Source organism: Camelus ferus, chromosome 2, assembly GCF_009834535.1.
Source record: "Camelus ferus isolate YT-003-E chromosome 2, BCGSAC_Cfer_1.0, whole genome shotgun sequence".
Classification (NCBI taxonomy): Eukaryota; Metazoa; Chordata; class Mammalia; order Artiodactyla; family Camelidae; genus Camelus; species Camelus ferus.
In genome coordinates, this window is record NC_045697.1 from 99,330,254 (window position 1) to 99,352,316 (window position 22,063).

The 22,063-nt window shown below is 41.5% G+C and overlaps 1 protein-coding gene and 1 long non-coding RNA gene across 5 annotated transcripts in view; both read right to left on the reverse strand.

The window, feature by feature from the left end:
- MAML3 (mastermind like transcriptional coactivator 3) overlaps positions 1 to 22,063 on the reverse strand; it is a 391,314-nt gene that overhangs the window by 167,397 nt on the left and 201,854 nt on the right. The gene's annotated exons all lie outside the window — the stretch shown is intronic.
- On the reverse strand, positions 844 to 21,421 carry LOC116658684. The gene is made up of 3 exons (XR_004313940.1): positions 21,411 to 21,421; positions 12,892 to 12,898; positions 844 to 1,283 (listed from the first exon to the last, which is right to left on the reverse strand). It is a non-coding gene; the product is annotated as an uncharacterized LOC116658684 (long non-coding RNA).

The window sequence follows — 22,063 nt, forward strand, 5'->3', positions numbered from 1 at the left end:
GAAAACTCTAAACTTCCAAGTCTTTATTAGAGAATTTGGTTCACTGCTTACTAAATGTTTCAAGATATTATTGTTATTTGATATTCTAATTGGCTGAGAGCTTAGGATGTAAGATCAAGCTAAATGCTTTATCTGTATTCACTTAGTGAATCTTCACAATACCCCTATGATGGATGAGGAATGGGCTCAGAGAGGGTAGTCATTTGTCCCAGGGTACACAGCAGAGCCCTGCTTTGTGCTGCCTGCCCCTCAAATATGTGTTCTCACCTACTGTGTTCTTCTGCCTCTGATGACTCCTATCCTGATCAAACACCAGCAAACCTTGCTGCGAAATTCTGGGAAGTGTTCTAGACATCTGGGTCGTGACGGTCTAAGCAGGATGTGTTCATGTTTTTGAGTTAGATCTGCCTGACTCACAGGAAAGCTCCGCACTCCTCCAAGAGTAAAGATGTTACTCTGCAAATTTAGCATGTGTTTGAGAAGTGATGAGAGCTGCAGCCCTGAAAACTTCAGTAGGGAGCAGATGTGTGCGTCCTGGTGGCAGCTTCCTTCACTCAGTAGCTTTCTGTAGGAAAAGCTCCACGGAGATTTGTAGTTGCTGTCAGAATTCCACAACCTGAACCTTGAGCTGCTCTGTCTTTTCAGATACATAAACACATGCGTGCGAGCGCACATACACACACACTCTCTCTCTCACACACACATTACACTGCATTTATTTTTAAGGATAAGAAACAATTTCCCGAGGAATATCTCCCACTGGAAGTCATGCATACATTATCTAGTCAAACCTGCTTGTATTCATGACCTTGTATTAAATCTGAAATTCCTAATGGGATTTTATTTAGAGCTGAGCTGCGAAGAGATGACGGCCAAGGAGGTTGGTGAGAAAGAAGGGAAAAACCATAGGGAGGTAAAGGGCCAATGAAAAGATCAGATCTTATCTGCACCACTCACAGCTGGAGACACACCGACAACACAGACCAGAGAACAGGCGTGTTAGAACGAAGCAGGAGGTTTCAACCTGCTCATTTTCTGGGAGGCGGGGGGAGAAATACTTCAGGGAGGCTGAGTACTTTTCGCTCCCTTGGGTAGGAATCAAGAATATTTTTATTTCACTGTTTACTCAACATGTCCCTTCTTTTTAACGAGAAATCCTTCTTTTTGTTTCCAGCCCCTTCCAGGAGGGCCTCCAAGGCACTGAAGTCCTGCACACGCTGCTTACAGGATGCAAACAGCCCACAGCACCTGGGCCTGACACTGCTTTTGAATAAAATCCCAGCCTGGGTTTATCTCCCTTTGGAAAACAGAAGTATCGAAATAAGATCGTCCAGTCTATAAAAAGCCTCTAGTTTCCCTCAAAGAGGTCAGACCTTGTTCTTCCTTGTGAGTTGAAGTTTACATAAAGCAAAGCTAAGAGCTACCTCCTGGAAGGGAATTCATCTCTCTCTCACACACACACACTCACATACCATCTCAGGGAGCAAACAGGACGTTATTCTGATTTCTGGACGGCATCTGACTCTCACATCTCTGTTTCTGAGCAGATTTTTACCCCAAAGTTGAAAGCTACAGGACTCGCCTTCATTTGCCAGCCAATTGAGCACCATTATTTACATGTCTTTAGAGTGACTTTGTGCCCAAATATGAGACAAGGCAGAAGGAGAGGATTTTTCTCTTCAGGATGAATCACCCGTGCGTGATGACATCCACACGTAGGCAGGTGCTTTCTCACATTCAGGCCAATGTGGGTATGACTTAACCAGCTCTGAGAATGTTCCAGCGAGCAGCGGCACGCGGGGCACCATGCCCTGGATCCACAAAACAGCAGAGCTCCGGAGGCCGTCGGCAGAGCTTTCCTCTGTGGGGAGAAGCTGCCCAGCCTCATCCCACCAGCTGAAATTCATTTTTCAAAAGAAATTAGACCGAGGTACTGTTGTTATAGCAACAGAGTCGCTTACACAGCCTCTTCCCACAGCCTCACTCTGGCTCCATGGGCAGCGATTTCTGTGACGCACAAGGAGTGACCAAGGCTGATCCTGGGTGGACCCTTTCTTTGCCCTTTAAGGAGCATAAACCTAAATCCTCTACATCCAATCTGAAGCCCAAAGACCAGACTTTCGTGTCCTGCAGAGTTCTCCCAGCCCTGAAAGTCGAGCAGTGAAGATCAGAGAAAAACCTTTGCATCTGATGTTTCCATCTCTTGGGTAGGAACTGGACACATGGCCACTGAATTTCCTGGGGGTTAACCAAGTATGAGCCACTGCAGACTGCTAATTTCCAGTGAGTTTGGTCATGTTGGCCATCACCATCACATTCTGAAGGGCCTACGTACCTTAGTCCTCTGGGATTTTATTCTTGCGGGTGTGGAACTCCCAATATAATAGCCCACTCCAACCCCTGGAAACAACAATCAACTCCTCCTCTGGGATTTTATTCTTGGGGGTGTGGAACTCCCAATATAATAGCCCACTCCAACCCCTGGAAACAACAATCAACTCCAAAATGCCCCTTTCTTGACGAAAATGACTTATTACTGAATGTTTATAGTAAATAACCTTTCAAAGGAGACAGCAACATAGTAGTCTACATTCACCCCAGGGGTACCCCAAGGTGGTAAAAACCTATGAAGTCGGTGCTTATGATGAATGTGAACCGTATCCCCCCAAATTCATATGTGGGTGCTCTAACCCCCAACAGCTCAGAATGTGAGGGTATCTGGAATAGGATCTTTAGTGAAGTCCTGCAGGTGGGCCCTCATCCAATCTGACTGGTGCCCTTCTTTTAAGAAGAAGAAATTAGGACACAGATACACACAGAAGGAAGACCATGTGAAGACACAGGGAGAAGATGGCCACGGACAAGCCAAGGAGAGAGACCTCAGCAGAAACCAACCGTGCTGACACCTTGATCTTGGACTTCTGGTCTCCAGACCTGTGAGGAGATGGATTCCTGATGTTTAAGCCTTCAGTCTGTGTGCTACTTTGTGATGGCAGCCCAAGCACACTAATGCAACTAACCTGATTTAAACGTATCTCTGTCCTCTCAGTGTCTTACACAGGTTAGGTGCTCAATCACTATTTTAAAGGAATATCTTGCACGGATGTGTTCATGCTTTGATTCAACTAACGGAACACCTACAGGGTGCCAGGTTCCAGATCAGGCACCAGGGACGTGACAGTGAACAAGTTTTGGTTTCTGACCTCGAGAACCTTCTGAGTGAAGGGGAAAGAAACAGATGAGCAAGGACAAGGTAGTTGGATGTAGACGCCTGAGCTGTGGAAACACCACAGAGGGGCATTTCCTCAGTCCAGATGAGATAAGGCTTCCTGGGGGGACTGATATGTAAGCTGAGACTTGAAGGATGGATTCATAGTGAGGAGAAGACACCAAAGGAGAAGAAAGCCTGGCTTCTAAGTGAAACTTAAGAAGCTGTGTCAAGGGGGAAGCACTGAGAAATGAGGCTGGAGAAGGCAGAGCGACATAGATCATGGAGAGCTTGTCTGCCGTGGTAAGATGTTTGGACTTTCCCCAGAAGGTCTTTAGAGACCCTGGAGGAAAAAGAGTCCCTTTGCAATGCTAACTTCCAATTTCATAGTGATAGACATTGGTTGCAAAAGGTAAGGTGTTTGAAGTGATCTGTATTAGTTTGCTAGGGCTACCATGACAAAATACCACAGACTGGGAGGCTTAAACCACAGAAATGTATTTTCTCACAGCTCTGGAGGCTGGAGGTTCAAGACCAAGGAGTTGGCAGTTTTGGTTTCTCCTGGGGCCTCTCTCCTTGGCGTGCAGATGGCCACCTTCTCACTGTGACCTTTTCTCCATGTGTGTGTGTATCCCTGGTGTCTTCCTGTGTGTTCAAATTTTCTCTTCTTAGAAGGACACCAGTCAGATTGGATTAAGGCCAATCTTAACAGCCTCATTTTTTAACTTCCTCACCTTTTAAAGGCCCTATCTCCAAATACAGTCCCGTTTCAACAGCTGAATTTTGGGAGAGGACACAATTCAGACCATAACATGATCCAATATCATTCCCTGCATGGCTGATTAAGCAAATAGCTAAAGTTATTCCTAACTTATAAATCAATACAGCACAGACTTATCTGAGGCAAGTAGCTGGACAGTTGCTATTTGATACACAGCTTAACAAGAGTTGTTTTTGTTTTTTTTTAAAGCATTTGTCTCCCAATTGTAATGCCAAGTTCAAAAACCACTTCATATTTGCCCCTGAACTATTAGCAAAGAGGTGTAGTCAGAGATGACACCAAGCAAAGCCTCAGAAGTAGCCTGTCATGATTTAGAAGACTCTGAATGGTGACGTTTGCTTTCTGAAGCTTAGTAAATGTTACTTTCCACTGATAATCCATCTGACCTCGGGGAGATGCACTGAGGGAAAAACCAAGGCACAGAGAGTGGGGCCACAACCTAATTCAGGGAAAGAACAAGGAATGAGAGTCAGAATTTCCTGCTCCAGCCCAATGCCCTGTGCAATCAATCACTTTGCTTGTAACAGATCCAGAGTTTGTCAACTTGCTGTTCAAATTGTGGTGCATTGTAAATGTACTGTAACGATATAGAGTCAAAAGTATGTATTTCACTGGTTTTATCTTTCTTACCTAGCCATCCAGATATCATTTATGTGGTTTCCATTATAATGCTACAGTTAAGTTTGCATAATATTTTCTGTAACCACCTACTTTTGCATGGTTATGGCTCTCTGAAACTCCACTGGGACAGAATGTTTTTCACCTTGCTCTCAGTTTCAAAATAAAATTTTTTTAGTAACAACCAGTGATGACTTTAGGGATATTTTGAAGTTATGTGAATGCAAAAGAAAGGATTGTTTTTTTCACTGCAATGAATATTTTCTTACCCTTTGTCCAATCAAACACCACAAATCAAAAAGAGCTGAACATAAAGTCATCAAACAAGGCAATGTAATAGATTTCACTGAAGACTGCCCACACTGCCTGATTTAACTAAATGAGGTTTGCATTCAGATGCTTATCAGTATTTAAAAATACCTTCAGTGCATACACAACAGAAAACGTCAGGAACTTGAAAAGCAAAACTACGCATGTGGCATTTCCAGATCTCACTAAAGCACAGCAACTAAACAAACTTAATTATGTGATCGAGCAGCAGTGACTTAACCTCTCTGGACCTTCGTTTCCTCAATTACAAAAGGAGAGGGCTGGGCCACCTGATCTCCAAGGCTTGTTTCACTCTGTTTGGTCTCTGGATTCAAATCAATGACTCACTTTCAAAATCACCCTGGAAGGCACTGTTAACTCAGAAGGGTAGCTTAATTTGGCAGGTGGTTACTGAGTAACTAAGGGCCTCATTTTAAGTCAGAGAGGAAGAATTCATTACATCCTTCTGCAAAGGTCTCTTGGCTTTAGTAAATTTGAAAGAAAAATTACACTGAATCCTAATCACAAGGGTCTTAAAAAAAAAAAAAAGGAAACCCAAGTGTGTAAATTACATGGTTCATTTAAAAGAATTTCTCACTTTAGGATGGTCTGCTTGGTGTCAGGTGCTGGGCTGGGTGCAGAAGATGGGAAAGATGCCTAAGATCGCTGCTTTCAAGGAAATTTAGAGCCTGTGCACTTTTTCCTTTTGTTCCTAAGTATCTATGGGGAAATGTTCCCATTACGCTTAGCACTTGTCTGATGTAGACAACAGTGATGTTCCATTCTGGCCACCATAACTAGGCTAAGCTGGCTAATTAACAGAACGGAGCGTGGTTGCTTCTCCACCTCCACATGAGTGATTTTGAATAAATGGCCTTAAATTCCATAAAAAAGCTAAATGTGCCAGTTGAGTAATTGCACCAGGTTGCAAGTAAGAGTTGTCCACCTTTTCTGGGCATGGATTATCATGTATTTCACCAAGAAGATGAAGATAGGTGTGGGCTTACAGTCATGGGCTCCGGATCCTAGAATCAATTCTCTCATGTCCAAGCTGTGTGTTCTCTGCAAGTCAGATGACTATTTTCTACCTCCATTTTTGCCTGGACAAAATAATCTCTAAAATCCCTTACAGATCTAACAGCCTAGAATTTTAATCTCTCTAGGTCAATTAGGATAGAATTGGAAGATGCATCAATTGACATTTTAGGTCTCTTCTTAACTTTGTGGTTCTTTTCTAAAATATGTAACTAGTTCCTAAACTTAAAAGAATGAAAAAGTTTGCTACTATTGCTGTTTCTATGCATTGTGTAGTAAGACATGATTAATTCAATTCCTGCTAATTTTGCCTTTAGCTGTAGCTTCACTAAGGACCAACCTGATATTTATCCTTATATACAAAAAAGAGAGCTTAATTTCCTCTAAAGATCAGGAACAAGACAAGAATGTCCACTCTTGCCACTTCTATTCAACATAGTTTGGAAGTCCTAGCCACAGCAATCAGAGAAGAAAAAGAAATGAATCAAAATCAGAAAAGAAACTGTCAACCTTTCACTGTTTGCAGATGACAAGATACTATACACAGAAAATTCTAAAGATGCTCCCAGAAAACTACTAGAGCTCATCAATGAATTCAGTTTAAATTGCAGGATACAAAATTAATATACAGAAATCAGTTGCATTTCTATACACTAACAACAAAATAGCAGAAAAAGAAATTAAGGAAACAATCTCATTTACCATTGCATCAAAAAGAATAAAGTACCTAGGAATAAACCTACCTAAGGAGGCAAAAGACCTGTACTCTTAAAACTATAAGATACTGATGAAAGAAACTGAAGACAACACAAACAGATGGAAAGATATACTGTGTTCTTGGACTGGAAGAATCAATACTGTTAAAATGGCCATACTACCCAAAGGCAATATACAGATTCAATGCAATCTCTATTAAGTTATCAATGGCATCTTTCACAGACCTGGAACAAAAATTTTTTTAATTTGTATGGAAACACAAAACACCCCAAGTAGCCAAAACAGTCTTGAGAGAGAACAGAGCAGGAAGGATCACAGTCCCTGACTTCAGCCTAGACTGCAAAGCTTCAGTAATCAAAACAGTATGGTACTGGCACAAAAACAGACACATAGATCAATGGAACAGGATAGAAAGTCCAGAAATAAACCCATGCACTTACTCTTAATTAATCTACGACAAAGGAGGCAAGAATATACAATGGAGAAAAGACAGTTTTTTTCAGTGAGTGGTGCTGGGAAAACTGGACAGCTACATGTAAAAGACTGAAATTAGAACATTCTCTAAAACCATATACAAAAATAAACTCAAAATGCATTAAAGACCTAAATGTAAGACCTGAAGCCATAAAACTCCCAGGGGAAAACATAGGCAGAACACTCTTTGACATAAGTCACGGCAATAATTTTTTGGATCCATCTCCTAGAGTAATGGAAATAAAAGCAAAATAAACAAATGGGACCTAAGTAAACTTAAAAGCTTTTGCATAGCAAAGGAAACCATAAATAAAATGAAAAGACACCTACAGAATGGGAGAAAATATTTGCAAATGCTGCAACCAACAAGGGATTAATTTCCAAAATATACAAACAGCTCATATAGCTTAATATCAAAAAAACCCAAACCATGCAATAAAAAAATGGGCAGAAGATCTAAATAGACATTTCTTCAAAGAAGACACAGATGGCCAATAAGCACATGAAAAGATGCTCAACATCGTTAATTATTAGAGAAATGCAATTGAAACTACAATGAGGTTATCACCTCACACCAGTCAGAATGGCCATCATTAAAATGTTTACAATAATAAATGCTGGAGAGGGTGTGAAGAAATGAGAACCCTCCTACACTGCTGGTTGTAATGTAAATTGGTGCAGCCACTATGGAGAACTGTATGGAGGCTCCTTAAAAAAAAATAACGGTTGCCATATGATCCGGCAATCCCACTCCTAGGCATGTATCTGGAGAAAACTACAATTTGAAAAGATACACACACCGCAATGTGCACCCCATAGTGGCACTATTTACAACAGCCAAGACGTGGAAGCCACCTAAATGTCCATCGGCAGATGACTGGATAAATAAGTTGTGGTATGTTTACATAATGGAATACTACTCAGCCATAAAAAGAATAAAATAACATTTACAGCAACATGGATGGACCTACAGATTATGAATTAAGTGAAGTAAGTCACAAAGACAAATATATGGTATCACTTATATGTAGAATCAAAAAAAGATACAAATGAACTTATTTACAAATCAGAAACAGACTCACAGACATAGAAAACAAACTATGGTTACAAAGGGGAAAGTGGGGTGGAGGGAGGGATAAATTAGGAGTCTGAGATTAGCAGATACACACTACTATACATAAAACAGATAAACAAGGTCCTACTGTACAGCACAGGGAACTATATTCAGTATCTTGCAATAAATTATAAAGAAAAAGAATCTGAAAAAAATATATATGTAACTGAATCATCGTGCTCTACACCTGAAACTAACATAACATTGTAAATCAACCATACTTCATTAAAAAAGAGAGAGAGCTTACTATGTAAAAGAATAGGAATAATAAAGATTACAAGGGGAATGCTAACTTAAGACAGAAATGGGTCTCACAGACTCAAGGACTCAAGAGACAAATTTAAATAAATGATTGATACATGTATTATGATTCCTTCTCATATATTAATTAAAGTAGTTGCCAAGGATGTTTATTTACTAACAGTTTAATAGTCTAGTTTGAATTGCAGTTGTTACTTTTAAATACATCACAGGTAGTACATATTTACTACTATACGTCAATGCTGATTTTTCTCAATTCAGGCAGCATTTTGCCCAAATTAGTTTAAATTAGGGAGAGTCTATTGTATTCATGAACTCCTCCTCTAAATGGCAGAAATGATGACTATAAAATTCGTCTTAGGTTTGTTGGAGATCTGCAACTTACCTTTTAGTCTGAGACTCGTAAAGAATGAACATGGCATGATTAATGGCCATTACTGATTTCTTACAGCTGTAACTTATCAGAATATGTATACTCTAATACTGTACCCATGGTAATTATCTCATTACTATGAAGTGTCACAGAAATGCATTATGCGAAGCACACGTTGAATCACATCGAGCAATTTCTTTTTATGTTTAAAACCCAGAAGCTTATTGTCTCTAATAGTTGGAGCTTTGCATGGGAATTGGGGGCCTTCCTAGAGAGTTGGGGGCTTTGCAGGGGATTGGGGGCTTAGCATGGGAGTCATGCATGTTAGCTGGAGTCCCTGGGCTGGAGTTTAACCAGCTTTGTGACTCTGGTCACTCTTCAACTTTTCTGCACCTTAATTTCTAATTTGAAAATGGGCATACTTGTGTGTGACCCCTACTATACCTCATGGAAAGGATTAAGCAGATTAAGTTTATAAAACAGTTGGTCACTGGGATGAAAGGCAGTAAGGAAATTACTCAGCACACTGCAGTGGTGCCTTCTTCAACTGCATGAATATTTAATGAACAGGTACACTCAATACTTGACATGTCTATGGAGCTTTTCATGCAAAGCGTCTTAAGATCACTTAAAGAAATGCATGGCAACAATTATCAGAGATCTGGGAAGCATCAGTTCATTGGCTAGAGAGGGTAGAGACAAAGAAGCTTTGTTTCTAACATCAGAGTGTTCAAAAGTAGTGCTATATCCAAATCCAGTTAGCTCACAGACCTGAAGATAGGGCTTTGGAAATTAGGTTATGTTTGAGAGTCATCCATCCATACCTATGAGGTGGCTGAAATAACGTGAGTGCAAAAATTCCCAAAGCAAATGAACACATGGTTGGAGGTGGGCCCTTTTAATTAGATGAGAGAAGAAACAGTATCAGTGAGAGATTAAAATAAAACATCATCAAGAAAGTAGGACAAAACAAAGAAGAACAGTTTGTGGTCAGACTTGTCATGTCAGTTGCAGCTTTCAAATGAGCACTAACGGACCATTAAATTAGTATCAGGGTAATTCAGTGGGCATCTAGGAGAAGGTTTCTCTAGGAAACCCAGCAGCATCAACAGCACCAGGGAACTTGTTGGAAATGTAGATTCTTGGCTGGGTCCCCACACTTCTGGAATCAGAAACCCTGAGGGTGGGGCCCAGACTCTGTGTTTTAACCAGCCCTCTAAGTGACTCTCCTGAGGTTGAGAATTCTTGTTCAAGAACAGTGCTGCTGGTCCAACAGAACTTCTTGAGATGATGGGAATGTTCTGTATCCACATCATCCAGCACATTAGCCTCTAGCTGCAGGCAGCTGTTGAGTACTTGAAATGTGGCTACTGCTACTGAGGAACCAACTTTTAAATTTCACTAAGTTTAATTAAATTTAAAATAGCTACATGCAACTAGCGGTTACTCTATTGGATGGCAAAGTTCTAGAATTCTGCTGTAAATGGATGCCAGGTTTTTGGTCAGTAAGAGAAGCAAATAGTGAAGAATGGAGATGCTGGGTGTGACATCTTCTCTAGAAGAAATCTTGTTTGGAAAAGCAGGAGGGAAAAGGCTTATATGTGAGGAGGTGAGGTCAAGGTTTTTCTGGAAAAGGAAGTCCTGAGTGGCTTTGAAGGTGAGAGAAATCAGGGAGCAGGAGAAGTGGAGGCTAAGGAAGGAGGGACACAGAAAAAATTGCATTGGAGATGTCTACTTGTGGTAAAATACTCACAACATTAAATTTACCACCTATTCATTTTAAAGTGTACAGTTCAGCAGTATTAAGTATGTTCACATCATTCTACAATCATCTCCATCATCCATCCCCAGAACTCTTTTCATCTTGCAAAACTGAAACTGTATATCCATTATACAGTAACTCCTTATCTGCCCCTCTCCCCTATCCTGGCAACCGGAATTCTACTTTCTGTCTCTATGAATTTAACTACTCTAAATACCTCGTCTAAGTGAAATCATAAGAGTATTTGTCTTTTTGTGACCAAATATTTCATTTAGCGTAATATCCTCAAGGTTCATCCACGTTGTAGCATGTCTCAGAATTTCTTTCCTTTTCAAGGCTGAATTAACATTCCAGTATATGTATATACTGCTCATCTGTCTATGGACACTTGGGTTGCTTCCACCTTTTGGCTACTGTGAATAGCACTGCTATGAAGATGAGTTTATAAACATCTTGAGACCTTGCTTTCAATTCCTTTGGGTAAATATGCAGAAGTGGAATTGCTGGATCATACAGCAGTTTTATTTTTAATTTTTTGAGGAACCACCACATTGTTTTCCATAGAGCTGTACTATTTTACATTCCCATTGAGATACTTGCTTTTGAATCCATGAAGAATGGCACATCAGAGTCATCAAAAGACTGACCTAAAGACAAACATGAGGAAGAGGTACGTTAAGACAGAAGTGTATGTGTATGGAGGTGGTGATGGACGAGGCTGCTTGGCTTTAATAGTTTCAATTTTCTCACTGATGTTGATGCAATGACCTCACTTCCAAGGACGAACACTGCTGAGGAGGAAAAACCAAGGGCTTGAGGAGAGAAGTGAATGAAGGTTTTGTACAGTTGGTCCTTTTTAAGAGAAGAACAGGATGAATGGGTGAAGAAGATATGGTAAATACACACACACACACACACACACACACACACACACACACACACACAGGAATACTATTCAGCCATAAAAAGAATGAAATTTTGCCATTTGCAGCAACATGGATGGACCTAGAGATTATCATACTAAGTGAAGTCAGTCAGACAGAGAAAGACAAATATCATACGATATCACTAATATGTGGAATCTAAAAAAAATGACCCAGATGAACTTATTTACAAAACAGAAACAGACTCACGGACACAGAAATCAAACTAATGGTTACCAAAAGAGAATATGGGAAGGATAAATTAGGAGTTTGGGATTAGCAGGTACACACTACTCTATATAAAGTAGATAAATAACAAGGACCTACTGTATAGTACAGGGAACTATATTCAGTATCTTATAATAACCTATAGTGGAAAAGAATCTGAAAAAGAATATATATGTACATATATATATGGAACTGAATCACTTTGCTGTATACCTGAAGTATTGTAAATCAACTATACTTCAATTGAAAAAAAAGAGACCAGGGGAACTTTCCCAGGGCTCTGCAGCAGAGGTATAGCCACTGCCACAGAACTGAAATGTGCTCCCCTCTGACAAGATATGTTGAAGTCCTAACCCTCAGTACCTCAGAAGTTGATTTTATTTGGAAATAGAGTCACTGCAGGTGTAATTAGTTAAGATGAGGTCATACTGGGGTAGACTGGGCTCCTAATCCAACATAGGTGGATTCTTTTAGAAGAGGAATACGTGGAGACATGGGGACTGACAGGGAGAACACCATGTGATGACAGAGGCAGAGACTGGTGTTATGTAGCTGCAAGGCAACGAATGCCAAAGAATGCCAGCAAGCCATGAGAAGCTAGGAAGAGGCAAGAATCCATGCAGAGTCTCAGAGAAGCATGGCTCTGCTAACACCTTGACTTTGGACTTCCCACCTCCTGGGCTGTGAGACAATAAATTTCTGGTGTTTCAAGCCACCGAGTCAGTAGTCTTTTGTTACGGCAGCCCAAGGAACTAATTCAGTATAAGTCTGCAACAGGCCAAGGTCATCCCAAACCAAGGCCAAAATGAGTATTTCCAAATTACTGTGCGTCCCACCTCTGAGCAATGTGCTTTCTGACATACTGCAATAATACAGGGAATTAGTCAATGCAATATGTATTTTGAATCATAGCCCTTGCTGAAAGATTTTCTTTCTGTCTGTCTTTCACAGGAACAAATGGGGCATGCCTATAAATTGCATGCTTCTAAAAACCAAGGGAAAGGCATCTAAGGAAAGACATCTCAGTGTCTCAGGGCAGAAGCAGGTGGCGTAGATGTGTACAAGCAATACCTTGGGGCTGTCATTACTTGGAAGCTCCTCTGGATTTTATTTCACCTACATTGGGCCCCCGAATTTTTTTCTGGGTTGTAAGCCTGAGAATATCTCTTGCTTCACCTGTAAAAATCAAAGACTTTTCTAATTTTTTAAAATTCCTAAGTTTGTCTGCTTTTGCTGACTTTGGTCTTTAGCCACAGTGCCAATAATTTCAATTATTTTCCTACTTTTACACTTGAGTTTTACGGGAGAAAGTGTTTAGGTAATGAGTGCCTAGAGATTAAGCCATTTAAGAAAAAGCTGCCTGGTTACGACTCCTGGGTGAGTCTCTGTCCGAGGCCTATGCGCTGTGGCTGGGGGAGTGAAGAGGCTGGGGTCTGCACTGCCGTGGGCTGCAGCACAAGACCACGGTCAAAATCCTTCAAAATATCTCAGCAGGAGAGTCTGGTTAGGGTATCTTGGAAGGAGAGCTCAGCTATGGCTAACATGGAAGAAACGTGGATTATTCAGTTGAGCAGAATAACCTTGAGCGTTTGCCAGGTCAAAACACAAGTCACAAAAACAGTCTTTTCCTTGCTGCCTATTTGTTCTTCTCCCTTGAAAACATACCTCTTACTCTTGTGCAGATTCACCCACATCCTAGTAAGACAGGAGGAAAAGAGCTGTAAACTGCAGTTATAAAAACAATTCCAGAGATAACTCAATATTTAAATTTCTTGACAAGAAACGTATCCAGTTAACAAACCCTTTCCCTCCTGTAACCCTCCCTTCCACAGCCCCTCGCATTAAAAAAAATAATAATAAAAGCAATTAGACTTTGGCTTTTCATGAAAGGCATACAGTAAAAGTATCACTGTTCCAAAATTCCAAAGCAATTTCATAATCATAATGAAATGAGGGAGGAAATGGTTTTGTCGAGGTCTTGAAAACAATCACCCCATGTTGCTATGTGGAGTCTCTTTATAAATTATAAAGTGGTTTGCAAAAATTAGTTCCTTCCTTCAACTCACACTCATTGAGCGTCATTTATACACCAGGCCCCACGTGAGAAGCTGGGGGTGCAAAGATGCACAGGACACAACTGGCCTGGAAGAGCTCACAACAGAGGGAGACAGTTATTATTATTATTCATTATAATGTGGCTAGGTTCCCATGCCCTGTTGCTACCTCCAGCTCCAGGAACCTTGATTTTAATTCACAAAGAGCCATATTGTAGGGAGGAAAAAAAGAGAAAATGACCACAGTAAATCCTGTAAAGGTGGCAGGTCTCTCCAGCAATATAGCTGGTCTGCGAGCTTAGACCTCCTTTAAACGAAGGGCAGGGAAAGAAAAGAACACAGCAAAACACCTAAGCAAACTGTACCAGATCCAACCACAACAGACATCTGGAGCTAAACGAGAGAAATTCAAAACTAATTGGGAAAGAAAATCATGCACAGCGTACAAATCAGTTCACAAGGAAAACGAAACAAATTGGAACACAGTCAAAAGCATCTTTCTCTCCTTGCCCCTTGCAGAATTGCCCCAGAGTCGCATCAGAGGAAAGATAGTACCTTCAGCTCCACTGGAAACTTGAGGTTTTAAGAGACAAAGGAATCCAAGTCTGGAATTGATAACCAAATTTCTACATATTTTGGTTTTAACTCAGGTGAGTCAACTCAAATATCAAAACTCAGGTTTTCGGATGTGATTTTTATGCCTGCTTAGAATCAGAGGCTGAGGAGAAAAGTATATACACAATAAATCTAAAATCATTCAATTATCTTAAGTCAACTGGGAGGCTGATACTTCCTGAGAGTAGGTATTTGACTCTCATATTACGAAGCCATGTAAATGACTCTCAGGTTGCAAAATCATTCTGGATAGTTTATTACTCTGTGCTCAGGTATTCCAGGAGCAAGGAAAAAGGCTTCAGAGTTTGATGGGGAAAGTATCACATTCGTCAGTCGCAGTAACAGCATGCTAACACAGCCTCTTGAATTGACTGCTGTACGAGCATCAGCTCACAGGAAGGGGAAAATTCTGCCCCTCTTCAGAAACAGATTCAGGCTACAAAATTATTCAAGTTAATTTCCTTCAGTTAATGAAGCCGGTTTCCTTATTAGCAAAGGGAGGCGACCCAATCTAGTCTACATCTAATGCCTCACAGAATGATGAGGTTAGCTAGCTCCATCTCTATATTTAAACTTGACTTTTAGATAGAGCCTCATAGAACTTGCATAAGCAGTACTAGCCCTGCCCAGTATTTAGTTCTGCTTTTATGACTGTGGAACCAAGGATTCTCAGAAATGTCCTTGGGAACTACCACTGAGGTCTGCTCACTGCTAAATTTGCACATTGCTTCAACTCAGAGGTGTGTGTGTGTGTGTGTGTGTGTGTGTGTGTGTGTGTTTATGTGTGTGTGTGTGTGTGTGTGAGTCCAAGGTACCATGACATCTGGTACCCTTGGGAGGCTGGGGACAGCCCAGCATTGGGGAGTCCTCTGAACCCCGCTCTGACATGGCACCTTGCATGGAGGATGGGTTCTTGGTGGACACACTCTGACTTTCTCTTTACCTTCAGCAAAATTTTGGTGGTGATGAGGGTTGAAGATGGGGACAGGAATCCCTCTGGAATTGCCCAGGAATCCAGCTCCAAAACAGGGTAAGCCTGATGGTACTACTGAACCCAAATCTACTGTTACCTAGACCCACCCTAACAATTTAAGCTTTCCTTGAAGTTACTAGCAAATAGCAACCATGTATTTTTGTATCCATTATATGCCAGGCAAATCCAAAATTCTTCCTCTTAATTCCCACATCAACCCTGCAAGGTAATAACATCATTTATACAAATGAGGAAATGAGGGCTTGGGGAGATTAAACAGATTGCCCAAGGTCACATAGCTCATGTGAAGGAGTTGAGACTGGAATTCCAAAGCCTATGCTTTTCCGTTACATGGCTCTCCACTTGTGAATGGAATGTGCCTCTCATTTCCAAACTATTCTGCTGTGAGTGTGGCTCTGAAATGAGACAGAAAAAGAGGGAGGCGTCTTCAGAACTGCCCTCTCCCTGCAGTGGGTTGGCTGGCACATCAGGAGGTACCCTCTGAAAGGGGAGTTCCTGTGAGGGCTGAAGCTCTTTCAGATGTTCTCAGAACAGTTCTGCAGCTGTCGGAGATGCTCAGGTGTAAACACATACTGGCCACTAACCCAACCCCGGTCCAATCCTAAAGAGAATGGTGTAGATACTGGCATGCTGTCCATGGGGGCCATGGGAATGACCAATCACTTTGACGACCTCTCTCCAGGAACATCACTACAAAAGCACCAACACAAGAACACATTTTCCAGGAAACCAAATGTGTTCATAACATCTGAGTTGCTGTGCTCTAGGTAAACACGACCTTAAGCTCCTAAAAGTACCGAGGGCCAGCAACCAAGATTCACCTTCACCTGAATCTTTCCAATTCTCTTTATTTTTCTTTATTAATATCTTTTACTTTAATTTCATGTTCCTCATAATACAGGACTAATATTCTCTAGTTCAGAAGATGGTTGTAAACACTAAATGAGGTAACACAAGCAACACGTCCAACAATGCCACTTGAAGACTTCTTGTAACTTTCCTCTTCCATTAATAATTTCACAGTAAGCTGTAGGGATTTTTAAGTGGGTGTTCCTTATCCCCCTGTACAATATTGTTATCAAGTATCAAGATAATGCAAATATACTGCAAATAATTTGACTGACAACGGCTCAATTTCCAGAATATATAAGCAGCTCACACAACTTAACAACAAAAAAACAAACAACCCAATCCAAAAACAAGCAATTCTCCAATGAAGACATACAAATAGCCAATAGGCACATGAAAAAATGTTCAACATTGCTAATTATCAGAGAAATGCAAACTAAAACTACAATAGGTATCACCTCACATCGATCAGAATGGCCATCATTAAAAAGTCCACAAACAATAAATGCTGGAGAGGGTGTGGAGAAAAGGGAACTCTCCTACACTGTTAGTGGGAATGCAGTTTGGTCCAGCCGTTATTGAAAGCAGTATAAAGATTCCTCAGAAGACTAAAAATAGACTCACCATATGATCCAGCAATCCCACTCCTGGGCATATATCTGGAGGGAACTCTAATTTGAAAATCTACATGTACCTCAATGTTCACAGCAGCACTGATATACAATAGCCAAGGCATGGAAGCAACCTAAATGTCCATTGAGAGATGACTGGATAAAAAAGTTGTGGTATATTTATACAATGGAATACTACTCAGCCATAAAAAAGAACAAAATAATGCCATTTACAGCAACATGGATGGACCTGGAGAATGTCATTCTAAGTGAAGTAAGCCAGAAAAAGAAAGAAAAATACCATGTGATATCAGTTATATGTGGAATCCAAAAAAAAAAAAAAGACACAAATGAACTTATTTACAAAACAAAAACAGACTCACAGACATAGAGAATAAACTTATGGTTACCGGGGGAAAGGGGATTGGAAGGGATAAATTGGGAGTTCGAGTTTTGCAGATACTAACTACTATTTATAAAATAGATAAACAACAAATTTCTTCTATATAGCACAGGGAGCTATATTCAATGTCTTATAGTAACCTGTAATCAAAAAGAATATGAAAACAAATATGTGTATATATACATATGACTGAAACATTATTCTGTACACCAGAAATTGATACAACATTGGAAACTGACTGTACATCAATTAAGAAAAAGATAATGCAAACATACAGTTTTAGATGACAGAACCAGGGGTCCACGATATGAATACTGCTTGAGTTTTTAAACTTGAAGTTTACACAAAAATGGATTTTAGGATCTCTGAGAACGCCAAAAAGTTGTATGCAAAATTTTGTGGCTATATGCCTTCTTTTTTTGTTTTTTTTCAGGAGAGAGGATCTAACGCTTTCATCAGATTCTCAGCATGGTTCATGAGCCTCCAAAGACCACTCTCCTACAGGTTAGCAGTAACAAACAAGGTTGGGTGAACTCTGTCTTATAAGCAGCTTCGATTTCCTTGAAGTTCAAAGCCACGTGCTTCTGAAATTCTAGGTTGCGTTAATGAGTGTGCGTTCTTCAGATCCAGGGAGACTGGATATGTTCTACACCAATGGTAGCTGGAAGGCTGGGCTTCATACTGGAGTCCTTATTCTTATCAGCTCTCAATGCAGCAAGAGGGCACAACCAGGGCAGAGAAGGCCCCAGAAACCCTACCACATGAGACAGGGGAAGGAGCCAAGTACATTTTGCTGGAGAAAGGGAAGAGTTGGGGAGTAGGAACGCCAGAGCTCCTCTGTAAATGGCTGACCATTGCTACGTAGGAAATGGATTAGATTAGGATACATTAGAACCTATGTTGCTCCAGAATGCAGAACTAAGATCAATGGTTGGAAGTTACGGGGAGAAAGAATTCAGCCTCTCTGTAAGGAGGAACCTTTAAAAATGATTAGGGAGGTTGAAAACAGGAGAGGTTTCCCTGTGAGGCTACTAAGCTTCCTGTCCTGTGAGTTTTCATACCAGGCTGCACGTTCATCTGCCAGGGACTTATAAAAGGGGTTCTTTATTGCGTGGAAGGTATGAGAAAATGACCTCTACAATTCCTTCTAATTCCATGATCTGTCTATTAAGATTTTATGTCTCTTATTAACATTTATAGTCAAAGACATTTACACATGTTCCCTTACTTCATATAATAGATACTTGTGGTGAATCATTTTATAAGGGGGATAATTACTCCTTTTTAAAAAACTTTTCATTTCAATGTATTTTGTTTCCTTAAAATAGGGTAAACCTATGCATGGAATGCTGTCTGTGTTTTCAGCACCCCCTCTACCCAGGTACCTCCTTGTCTGAGTCTTCCTCGCCCCCATCAGCGTTCACCCCACCCTCGTCTCTCCCCAGGACTCAGGGGCTCTCCTCGTAACTGTTCACCTTGCTTCCCAACTATGATCTCTCCAATCTAGTCTCCACGAGCAACCAGCATAATCGTGATTAACCAGAGCATGTCTTTCTGCCTAACGTCCTTCCATAGAGTCCTAATCTCTAAAGTCACACTCGTGACCATGGTCTACAAAGCGCTGGATGAGCTGGTGTCTCCAAGGTCATGTCATGCCAGCCTCCCCTCTCCACTGCGCTCTGGCCACACGGGCCTCTCCTCCTGCCCTTTTCTTCCTCTGCATCTGCACCTGCACCTGCTTCCTCTCTGCCTTAAACCCGCTCCTCCCAGATCCTCACCATCCTTCGGGTTTCAGCTCAAGTATCAACCAGAAAGCTGTCCTTGGCCACCCTATCCCAGTTAACTACATCTCCCACCTGCCCTCGAGCATGTCACGGTTTTAGTTCCTTCATCTCACTTATCACAATTTATAATTGTCTTGCTTCTTATTTTGGGCTTGGTATTCTTGCATCCGAGTGTAGGTGCACTGATGTTTACGACCTCACCTCTCTTGTTCACTGATGTGTCTGTGCCCAGTGTCTATCCCGGGGACGGGCCCATGGTTGGGGTCAGTAAGTATTTTTGCCATGAAAGAATGAATGAGTGATTCCGTAAATAAGTCTGTCCAGGACAGATAGTCAGTTCTGGGTGGGTGTGACCTTGTTCTTCTCTTGGACTGTAGTAAGTACACTTCCTTGATGCTCATCCTCTTACCTAGGACAGGGCTGTGTATGCAGCAGGCCCTTGAGAATTTTCAATTGACTCCTAAGGAGCCCGCAAATCTCATTTAAAGCCAAAGGTTAGAGAAAAAAAATTTCTTTCACTGAAGAGGGAAAGACATTGCCCATACCTCAGAGTGTCCACTGAGGAGAAAAATCCGAGAGAGGAACAGCCCAGTCCCTAAAGCTAGGACAGCATGCCTTTTTCTCCCTCCTAGGGCTCTCGGAAAAAAACTATACTGGCCGTGAGGAACCAGAGAGCTGGAGTGGTTACTGAGGAGGTGGCAGAATCTCCTTTTCTGGAGATCTTTAAAAATAGAACAGCCATCTGGGATGACTTAGAGATGGTCTCCACTGAAGAAGGGGGATGGAAGAGGGAAGGAAAGATCTCTCTAAGTCCCATCTCACCCTTGATTTTCTGATAATTCACTTTAAGATTTTATTCATGGCAAAATCCTGAACGGAGCTAGGCATTCACTTTTTTAACTGAAAGTGGTATCCCATTTTACTCTGAGCTGTAATTCTGCCAGATGACTCTCCTCTCCTCAAATGGGCAATTTGGATGTCATCATTTTGTGTGTGTGTGTGTGTGTGTGTGTGTGATGTAGAAAGTTTGGATGAAACTTAACTTCCATTCTGTTTCCTAGGAAAGGAAAGCAAAGGAATATAAGAGGGAAGTGTTTCAATACTGGGAGATGACAGCCTGATGAGCACAAATCCGTGTGGGTCTTACTGAAGCCACTGAAAAGGCTGGAGGGACAGGAGCTGCACAGGAAAAACATGCATGACCCTGTAGAACGTGGTACATCCTGCCACAGGGACCTGCCGTGGTTACGTACAGAAGTTACTCTTCTGTTTGTAACAATTCTTTGTTTTTTAGTTCTTTTTTTTTCCTTTTTTTTTTTTAATGGAATCAAGCTTGGGAAAGTCAACACATAAACTGCATAAGGCATATTTTTCTTATATTTAGCCATGAAATGATAGCATCTGAACTGTTTCCTAGCTTTGTTCTTATGACTCTGGCTTGATTTGTCAAAGCCGTATAGTCAAAAGAATAATAGATTTTAATACACAGAGGCTGAATTTGACTATTTTTACTATAGAGGCCACACCATAAAAAGCCTTGTTTAATGCACCTCAGCAGTATCTATATGCCATAACTGTATTTCTAACCTAAATAAACCTGGTTATGATTATCAAACACATTTATTTTTAAGTGTTCATTATAAGCACTGTTGTACATAACAAACTAATGGCCAACAGGACTCTAGCTTTGTTTTTTTCTTTTTTTCCTAAAGGAACACAAATGGCTTTCAACGGTGAAATGAACTCTTGCCTTTCTGCAAGTTAATGGATAATCTATATTTTTATGGAATGTTGCATTAATAAGTCAGAACAACGTGTGACCATAAAGGTCTTCACAAACCATACTTGAAAGCCGGCCCTGTCACTTTATAGGACGTCCATCAAGTCCATGCAGCTCCCTCATTCACTCACTGCCTCCAGAACGTGGGCTGAGTGTCCACCTGGGCCACACCTCTGGATCTCTGTGTGTGTCCCTGTCCAGTTGTGCTGTGAACAGAACCCGAGTGCCGGACATTCATAGAAAGAACATTCTAAGGTAGAAATCAGAACTCTAGGAAACAAAAAGGCAGAAACGGGATATTCTCAAAGAACTGGAACTCAACTTACTCTAAGGCGCCTTCGTGATACAAAATCCATACCCAGTGTGTTTTGGTCCATTCTGTCGTGTAACTATTTGCTAGAGTGGCCACCACCCACCTTTCCTTACTGGATAGAGGACACACATTGGTTCAGGGCAGAAATAACTGATCCTTTAGCAAAGCAGGATTGAGTGTCTGCATGAAAGTTGTAATTGCTACAGAACACGTCTCCAACTTTTCTTCCCACGAGGCTCCTGTTTCAGTGTTGGAGTCCCTGGGATTATGGCCTGGGGTGAGTGAGGTGCAGGGTCAAGCCTGGGCCAGGGCTACCAAGCTGTGGCCTACAGGGATTTAATCCTGGGGTGAAGCCTGGACTGGTTTGCGCCCAGCCAGGTCGGATCTGAAGAGAATGAGGCCCCCCAGCACAGAAACGTCTATCTGCTTTAAAACCTTCCCTTTGGTCTGCCCACACCAACGCGGGCTGGGGGTGGCAGCTGAGAATATAGTCCCCCCAAATCCCACTGGCTGAATCCCCCTGCCCTCTTCTCCTCTCTACTTCTCAGTGGTCTCCTCTTTCCTCTCTGCTTTATGCTACATTGGCTGACACCAGGGAGCCCCCAGGAGCCCCAGGCAAACTCAGGATACAAAGGACAGACTCTCTGTGAGGCCTGGGTCTGAACTGGAGTTTGTCTGTCCACCACTCCTCACACCCAGGCTCCTGGATGGCTCATGCTTAAGACCCACAATCTCCATTTCCTGGCTGCCGGTCAGTCGTTCTCCCCCTCCATCACTTCCCAGCACCTTGAGAAGGCCCGTTACTTTGTTATTTAGACACTACAGTTTTCCGTCTCACTTCACTCTACTGCATCGCT